General features: G+C 43.4%; 2 long non-coding RNA genes across 5 annotated transcripts; both read left to right on the top strand.

Annotated features, from left to right (window-relative positions):
* The first annotated feature begins 2,953 nt into the window (after nt 1-2,953).
* On the top strand, nt 2,954-4,606 carry LOC125501495. 2 transcript variants are annotated; one of them, XR_007279087.1, is made up of 4 exons: nt 2,954-3,180; nt 3,253-3,426; nt 3,484-3,818; nt 3,911-4,606. It is a non-coding gene; the product is annotated as an uncharacterized LOC125501495 (long non-coding RNA). The 2 variants fall into 2 exon arrangements; XR_007279086.1 differs by having other exon boundaries at nt 3,253-3,818.
* A 1,500-nt stretch (nt 4,607-6,106) lies between these two features.
* LOC125501480 lies at nt 6,107-9,537 on the top strand. 3 transcript variants are annotated; one of them, XR_007279063.1, is made up of 4 exons: nt 6,107-6,869; nt 6,952-7,165; nt 7,385-7,691; nt 7,767-9,537. It is a non-coding gene; the product is annotated as an uncharacterized LOC125501480 (long non-coding RNA). The 3 variants fall into 3 exon arrangements; XR_007279062.1 differs by having other exon boundaries at nt 6,107-7,165; nt 7,385-7,601; XR_007279061.1 differs by having other exon boundaries at nt 6,107-7,165.

Raw genomic sequence — 9,537 nt, 5'->3', positions numbered from 1 at the left:
TTGTTGAATTCAATACGTCTGCATTGCGATGCATTGTAAACTTTATTACGCTTTCGCTGCCGATTACCGTTTACTCACGAGCTGTCACCTCGTAACCTTACAAGTAGTCGACCTTCTGACGAGTGAACTTCCGACGTTTCAATTATGGATAAGGTGGATAAACGAGCTGCGCTTATTTAGGTTCATTTGCGAAACTGAAAGGTCTGTTACGGGGCCATGTGCCGTACAACCATACGTCCTACGTTCGAGCGATCACGAATCTATCACTGTCACGTTACGGCCGCCATGATAGCCTTGCCAACAGACGTCGGACGACATCTCACTTCCGCTAGTTCTGTATATCCCTCACGCAGCCAGCGCGGTGATCGGTATCCAATCAAAACGCTGCCTTTCTGGGGGTTAACGAATAGGATTCGTTGTGTGGTTGCAAACTCGGTGCGCTGACACCACCTGCCAGACGGCAGAAAGTAGAACCTTTCTCACTCGCGACAGTTACTACTTTCGGGTTTCCCTTATGTATCACATTTATGTGAAAAGGTTTCTTATTCGCAAAAATATAAGCGGATGTACGATGATGACGACGATGGTGAATCTGATGAAATGAGTCTGCCGGTGATCAAAGATTATCAGATCTCAACTCTCCGACCACCAATTCCGTTGAATTCAGGCTCAAATGAAAGTTTCACTCCAAATTATATCGCGAAAGTGTATCCAAATGTGCCAGAAAGCTAATGATTTAGGAGAATACCTAATCAAACAGTCGGCCCTACAGCGCTTTTCCTATCTCCTAGCGGTATAGATACTCGGTAGTCCACGCGTTCTTTCTCTTTTGAACGTACTTGGCGCGAGACTCTACCGAGTCTCTTGATATTCATGTCGTGCACAGTATAGTGTTACGCTGAGGGAAATCTCTTCACGGGATCTCAGCGTATACGCATCGCATGGTCCGATAGGTAGGTTAGTGCCAGTCGAGTAGGGCTGCTGTTGCGCTGTCAAGACGTCGTGACCAACGTCATGATGTTTGACCGCGAGCAGACAGCCGCCTCCTCTTGGCGCTACCTCCAAACTCTTCGTCAGATGTCTTTGACGTCTGTCAATCTGACGTTGCCTAGTTGGCTATTGTTATTGAAAATAACAGTCTGTTCAGAACTAGCGAAGAGAGCGCACGCACCTTTTCTGAATAAAACAGACTTATTGCAAATCTAATCCCCTGACCCGTTTATTCCCACTCCGGTTATCCGCCCGGAGTAACAATACATTATACGAGAGGACAAGGTGAACTTGCGCAGCTAATTTTTGTGCGCTGGCGCGAATCAAAACGACAGTCGAATTTATCAGCTGCTAGCGTGTTGTTCCAACTGCCTCAGATTTCAGCTCTAGCCGTCAGATTGTCGATGGCCAATACAGCTGAGATCGCGGTATTCAAATATGACTGGGGTATGTAGTGTCGAGTAAATAATGCAGCGTAAACCAGACACGGACAAGTAGGGTGGCATGGCATGAAATAGAATTGATCATTTAAATAAGAGATTAATTAAATGTAGACAGAAACTTCACGACATTATGAAGATTAAGTTACGACCGGTTAAAAAATAAACTCAAATGATCTTGAAATGATCAAGTCTGAAATTTATCTAGTCGACTGAATAATTATCATCAATCATCATCAATCGTTACTGAGATCAAAAAGATAGGAATTGCAACTTAAATCGAGAACTCACAGCCATTGAAGAAAATTCGACTCATTGAAGGAATTGCGACATTGACAGAGAACTTTGTTATCTGCGTCGTAAGAGTTCTAACCTATCTGGAAGGAATTAGACTTGTGACAGTTATTTTGACACCGACAAAGAGCTATCATCTGGGACAAGGGACGTAGTACCTCTGGAAGAAATACACTCATCGAAAAGGTTTCAACTACAACGGGTAACTTCGTTGCTTGCATCGAAAAAGTCAATTCCTTTGTAGTAGACAGGCTTGTCAAAGGAGTGGCAGTTTTGATGTAGAATTTCATCACCTGTGTCGAAGGATTTTTTTTCTCCACAGGAGATAAATTTTTTAGAGGGATACATCGACCACTGAACTCTATATTATACTAGATCCTATGTTTCGTGTAGCGACCTACGGTGAGAGAGAGATAGTTGTAGTTGGGGTCGGACGCATTTGTCTAATGTGTAGGGACCCCGAACCATCTCGCATAATTACATTGACTGTCGGAGCAGAAAATGGCGTTCAACACTCATGTAAACACTGAACTCTGATGTTGAATTGAAAAAACATAGATTGCCAAATTTACTGAGAAAGTGGTACGAGAATGCTTCAATGATACAATGAATGAACGATGCAATGTTAATTTTTCGATTATCTATGGCTAAAAATGGCGTGGATCCCAATTGTAAATAATTACCGAAAATCGATTTGTAGTACATACATGATTATAATGAAATCTACAATCTATTTCTACGATCATTAAATTTCATGAACACTGCAGTTTAATGATAACGATGCATATTCCCGACCGATGTTTGTGGTTCAGAAAGTAAATATGCGTGCAACACAAGCGGACATACCCCGACGACAACTATCTCTTTCTCACTGCCCTCACTCCTATCGCGCAGTGACATCAACATAGGTTAGTTCTCTTTTAGATCTGTAGCATGGACGTATAAAATATATTTTATACGTCCATGATCTGTAGCACTCATTTGTTTAATCTGGAGCGGCATTATCGATCATTATTGATTAGTATCGAATTTACATCCGAGCTATACCATTGGCTACTGTCTGCGACTATGACAGGAAACGGTGATGATACCCAATCACAGCAAGGATTTCGGGCAGGAAATCCGAGAATGTATTTCCGCCGTGGTATGAATTGGGGGGGGGGGGGGGGGAGGGGCGGTTTGGTTGCTATGTTCATCGTTGCTAAGCGTTCGCAAATCGTTAATGCAAAGCCATTATAGCAAGCGTCTCCGTGCCAGAAGTGGCCGTTTCCAAGAAAATAAAGTGAAAGTAAAGAGGAGGAAAGCAAAGATCAGAAGATGCCAAATTACGTGTCGACGACCCCGGAAAAAAGAAGATGATTTTGCAGCATCACCAGGGAAGAAGCTACCGGAAATATCGGAGTTCATGACTGGCATGAACCCCGATAGGAAAATTTCAGAGCCTTCGGTCCGTAGTGTAAGTTGAATATCCTTCAGGAAAATTCACTCGTTATCAATAACTCTGTTCTCCACAACTTTATATCAGCAGATTGTCAAACGTTTCAATACGACGGGAGACCTGAGTTCCGCAGCCCGACGACCAGTCGTCCAGCCGTCGGAGTGACTAGATGAAGAGACCAGGCTCAACATCTGCCTAGCCTTTGAGGAAGGAAGCCAACCAGCGTCAAAGGTCGCCCAAGAGTTCGGAGTCTCTAAGTCGTCGGTACTGAATATTTTGCATGAAACGGATCACGGATCATATAAGTTTCACCGTCACCAGGAATTTATGCCTGCGGCAAATTATTCTGCGGGCAAATCATCGAAGAGCTGAACGCCAATGAGGGACTACCCAGCAGGATCTGTTTCACAGACGAGAGTATTGTGGTGTTGCATGGGAGGCTAAATCGTCGAAACGTTTTAGTTTGGTCCCGTAGCAACCCTCATCTGGTGGTTCAGACAGCCACACAATACCCGCCGAAGCTTAATGTTTGGCTCGGCGTTCTTGAGAACTGTCTCATCGGGCCCTTCCTCCTAGGTGAAAACCTCAATGGCGAAAGGTATCTTCGTCTACTCGGGGAGGACATTATCCCTGCTTTAAAGGCAGTGGATGGTGAAGTAAGCGTAATAACTTCAGAATACATTGAATAATGCAGTTCAATTTTGGTCAACATCATTCAGAATGTGTAATACAAAACGTTCTGCACCAGAAACTCATCTGGTTCCAGCAGGACGGTGCCCCCTATACTACACAGCTGCCGGTTTACTTCAAATACACATCGTTTATGGTTAGTATTGTTCATTTGTATTGTCTACTTCTACAAAATATCACAACACGATGCACAGAACGTTTTATTAACATCATTTATATTTCAACACCTCAACAATGGACGCTGTCTGGAAGAGCTTACACTACGACGGAGGTACGGGGATCCCAAGTGAGTAGTGCCATGCGGGACACATGACTGAAGTCGTGATTGGAATAAAATGAATGTACCATGATCCTGATTACGGTAAGTCCCACCCTCCTTTATAAATCTACTATCAGATACTCCGCAGTCATTTTGATTATTTTTTACTCGGTTTGTGATGGAGTCGACCTACCCTCTGGTAACAAAGTGGTGTGCAGAGACGACATCTTTTCATATCTGAATCGCATATCGCAATGGATGAACCTTACATGCTGGAGAAATGACCAACCATCTTTCATTTCACAGGCATTTTGGTGTACATAAATTGAGTTATTATTGATATTACTGTCTCCACAAAATTATTAAACGAATGTGGTTTTCTGTGATCTTTGAAGAACTCGCTCTCTGTTGAATTTCACAATGTATTTTGCTTGATTATTCATTTAGAAATTAATTCTGTAATTCAAATGAGTAATGAAAATGATAAATGTTGAACTGAGAAAATCTGTGTACTTCAATAATTATTTGGTATAATGTTCAATAAATTATCCGATATGAAAGATAATTTTTTGTGTGGTAAAATTCCAGCGGTTATTCATTGCCAATGGATCACATTATGACCTAGCCTAACTTGACCATAATATTTATTCAACTCATGCGCGCTATTCATGTATTATCGCGCCTAAAAACCGAACCCTAAATAGCCGTTTACCGACTGGTGACAATCACTTGTCATAACTCAATGGAAATTTCTACAAGCTCGGCAACTGTAGAGTAATGAAAATAAACGTAACTATTTTCTGAGTTGTAACGAAATAGTGGGTAACAACAGCTCTCTGTTGTTACCCATTGATGCTAAAATTGAGATGCCGAATGTTTTTGACATGGAGTTTATTTGTTTATTCAACTCATGCGCGCTATTCATGTTTTATCGCGTTCGTTTTTTAGGCAAGAATGAAACATGAATAACGCGTAATTGTTGAATAAAATTGTGGGCGCAACATGTAGGCTAAGTCATGACGTGTCAGCGCGATGTTTTCAGCACGAGTCGGAGGTTCGCAGGCACGAGCGAAGCGAGTGCATACTGCGCACCGGAGACGACTTACAAGTTAGACTACTAGTTACGCCAATAACTATTAAATGACCGGCTGCCCCCTTCCCCGTTTTGTCGTTCATGTATTTGACAGCTAGATCTGAAATCGGAGTGTGTTGGCTATTCTGTGAAACAAATGACGACCATCGCGCACGCGCGAATCTGGTACGCAATTTCACGTTGTCCTCTGAGAATCACGAAATTGCGCACCCAGATATTGTGCGCAAGCGCGAATTAGAAAAACAGTTGACTTTGTTAGCTGCTAACGTGCAGTACCAACCGCCTCAGAACCCAGTTCCAGCTGTCAGATTGATTATCCCGGATATAGCTGAGGTCTCGGTATTTAAACCTGACTGGGTTATGTTACTCAACACTGGTGCCTCCACTAGATTCGCTTTTGATGTTTCCAATGCCCGTAGCTCTGCTTCCCCGAGATGAAAGGTAACGTTTTGTTTTAACAGGTCATACAACGGCTTCGGAATTAACAAGAGCGACTGTATATATTTTCTAAAATAGGAGCATGATGCCACGTAACTGTGAACTTCTCTTCCATTCCATGGTACTTGGATTTTTTGGACCGCTCCTATGCCTTCTTTGGTGGGTCGTATATTCCCTTCAGATACTAAAGATCCTAAGAATTTTATTGCTGTATGCATAAAATAGCATTTGTCCAGCCTTGACTGTACGCGTTACGTACGTACATCTCTGCGAATAAGAAACCATTTCACTTGAATGTGATACCATTGAGAAACTATACTTCGTACTATATAGTTACTCAATGGTGATACATAAGGGAAACCGCAAAGTAGTAACTGTCGCAGCTGAGAAAGGTTCTACTTTCTGCCGTCTGGCAGGTGGTGTCAGCGCACCGAGTTTGCAATCACACAGCGAATGCTATTCGTTAACCCCCAGAAAGACAGCGTTTTGATTGGATACCGATCACTGCGCTGGCTGCGTGAGGGATATACGGAACTAACGGAAGTGAGATGTCGTCCGACGTCTGTTGGCAAGGCTATCATGGCGGCCGCAACGTGCCGGTGATAGATTTGCGATCGCTGGAACGTAGGACGTATAGTTGTACGGCACATGGCCCTGTGACAGACCTTTCAATCTCGCAAATGAACCTAAATAAACGCAGCTCGTTTATCCACCTTATCGATAATTAAAACGTCGGAAGTTCACTCGTCAGATGGTCGACTACTTCTAAGGTTACGAGGTGACAGCTCGTAAGTAAACGGTAATCGTCACCGGCAGTGAACGCGTAATAAAGTTTTCAATGCATCGCAATGCAGACGTAGCGAATTTAATAAGCAGCGCGTTCAAGGTCGTCGTATCTGCAAAGCAATCATGTGGGTAACAAACATCATGGATGCAGGACAATCACAAACTTTGCATTTCTAACGTACCCACTGTATCGAATCAGAACAACTAACATCTTCCCCCAATTCCCAAGCACATCGATATCGAAAAATACAGCAGCTCACATTCCGGTGTTACAAATCGAGGGTTCCTAACCCCACAGGCTAAAACCAACGTCGGATGATCCAACACCACCACCTGGATATTACAAAAGGACGTTTTCTCTCCTGGCACGCCACAAACTTGAGCATTCCTTTCCAATCCTACTCAGTTCTGAAACCCAACCTATTTCCCCCGGAGTTCATCGTAAGTCAACCATAATTTATACTTCTATGACGTACCTGCTGTATTGTTTCAACACGATTAACACCTTCCTTCCAACCCCAAGCATACCAAAGGATCCTACTTCCATAGGTGTACCGACACCTACAAATTCATCGGCACTACCTATACAAATCCGTGAAAGAAGGTACCTCTCCAGAAACGTAACGAACGCAAAGCTCCTCTTCAATCCCACCCGCTCAACAAACATCCGAGGACCTGGGATGGCGGACGACTATGCAAAACAAAGAAAGTCTACATCCAACAAGGCCCGACGCAAGGTAAAATCCCGACCATGCACTAGGGAGTTCTAGGTAAGCCAACTACGACCTTTGTCTTGCATTAGTACTCACTGCATCGATTCATCACAACTACCGTGTGACCATTTCCTACAGCACCTTAATGTCAAAGAATTCAACAAGTGTTCATGAGTCGGTCGTTTTATTAACACTTTTCCTTATAGTTCATATCCTAACCAACACCTTCCTTTTTCCCAATAGCGTACAGATGTAGAACGATGCGTCAGAACCTGATCCATTGCAACAGACCAAGAGCCTCTCCCCAAAGACCAATTCCGAGCGAACTGATGCCGATAAATCCGGAGCCTACTCTCACCTCACCCGAAAGAAACCAATTTCTTTCGTGGCACATCACCCACGAAAAACACCTTTCTCAGCGCGATTCTACCCGGCAACAAGAACGGTAGCGAATCAAAAGGTGAACAAACCTTCTAAACGTAGATCTATTTTGGATAAATCTTGCGAATTCGAGTCCAGGCCATCGGACCAACGATTTCTTGTGATTCAAGTACGATATTCATTATCACTCTCTCAACTTGCCGTACGAATCCGTAATGCCTAACACCATCCTCTCTCTTCCTAGCATACCGATAACGATGGAAAAATTGGCTCCCGTCCCGATAACAGCAAATTAAAAGTTCCTGTACCCTCAAACAAAGGGCCGCCGTAAAATTCAGAGTCTACCTCACGCTACCCGGAAAAAGACGGTCTTTTTCCTGGCCCTTCACACAACACGAGCTCTGCCGTAAACGTATGCGCTGATCAAAGCTGTTGCTGAACGAAATGGTTGAAGATCCATTGAATTAACGATACATCAACGATGGCTAGACGCTGTCTTGTAGTCACCTAGGGAACCTATTTTATCGACTCGCAAGCATTTTCCTCAGATGCCGACGCACTGGAACAAATGAGCATGCATGCCGATGCCTCACGCAACAACCGGCGCATCGATTAACGTTGTGACGAAGGGGCATCGAAAGAAAAGTGTGAAATTCGTGCGGAAGCGTTTGTTTACGTAATTCATGTTACCTACAATAACAAACAACATCCACCAATAGCCAATGTCGACGATCACCGTGCGCGTCTCATGAAAGTGGCCGCGATCTACGCTTGCGTCAAAGTATTCGAATTTCGCAGTCCACGAGCAAGCACGAGCCTTGCTGGAGATAACGTAGTCACCGGCGTAGGCGTCTTGTTGTAGGATGTCACTCGCGAGAGCTGATTCGGCAGTAGATCAGCCCTTATAGGTGACATCTCACAACATTATGCCTACGCCGGTGGCTACGCTGACTCCAGCAATAACAAGGCTCGGGCTCGCTCGGAGACTGAGAAATTCGAATATTTCGACGCATGCTCTGATCGCGGCCACTTTCACGTGAAACGCACGGTATAAGCATGTCATGTGAGCGAAGTACTGCGTCCCAAAGTAATTGCTGTACATGATAAGCATTAGAATGATTGATCTATTTGACGTAGCAGTGATTGCAATGAATGGTAATAAATGGGTACTCGAAACAAAAGACACCATCATTGTTAGTTTCAGTTCTGGCGTTGCATTGTAATTGTTGTATCGTAGTCATCTGAAGGTCAAGGACGGTTGGAGCGGTATCCAAATGTCAAAGGAAAATCGAAGCGGGTTTCCATATAGCGTCGGGGCAAAATAACGTATCGTCGACAGGCCAACTTCAATGTTATAATAATTGGCAATCAGAAATCGAGATCGTCGTTCGAATAAATGTCAGGCTAATCAAATAAACGCATCGAAACAAAATACACGGGCAAATAATGCTTTACATCCTCCCCCAACACCGTCCATAGTCAAAAGTAAGGCTTAAGACTGACTATCGTTGTTTACAAAACAAAGATCTTCAGTCAATAACCGAATATAATCCGAGGGTAAGTTCAGTAGGCGGATATAAATAAAACGAGCATCGTCCGGCAATGTCAACATTTCTGACGAGGAGGATCATATGTCAGACGTTCATCTTATTCTTGCAGCGCCAAACGTGAAAATCAAACATTGTCCATAAGTACAACAACATTTATAACGCATCAAATTAATAATACCGGCACAATTACGATTGCCAAGGAGGGAACTCGTTGAACAATCGGTAATTGTAATCAGCAGAGATCGCGGAGATGAAAATAATTTCAATTCAAGATTTATGGCTGTACGAACTACAGCCCAATCATGTCCAGGTCACCTGTCTAGCAATCATTTCTGAGCCAACTACAATCTATGCCCTCCGTCATACCAAGTATACTGATTCATGAAGTTTAACATTACCTTCTCTCATTTAAGCATACCGATATTGAAGGACGTATCAGTTTCAATTCCAATACCAAAAACCAAA

Source organism: Athalia rosae, chromosome 6, assembly GCF_917208135.1.
Source record: "Athalia rosae chromosome 6, iyAthRosa1.1, whole genome shotgun sequence".
Taxonomy (NCBI): domain Eukaryota; kingdom Metazoa; phylum Arthropoda; class Insecta; order Hymenoptera; family Athaliidae; genus Athalia; species Athalia rosae.
The sequence above is the reverse complement of the archived record's forward strand: the minus strand, read 5'-3'. Positions and strand labels throughout refer to the sequence as shown.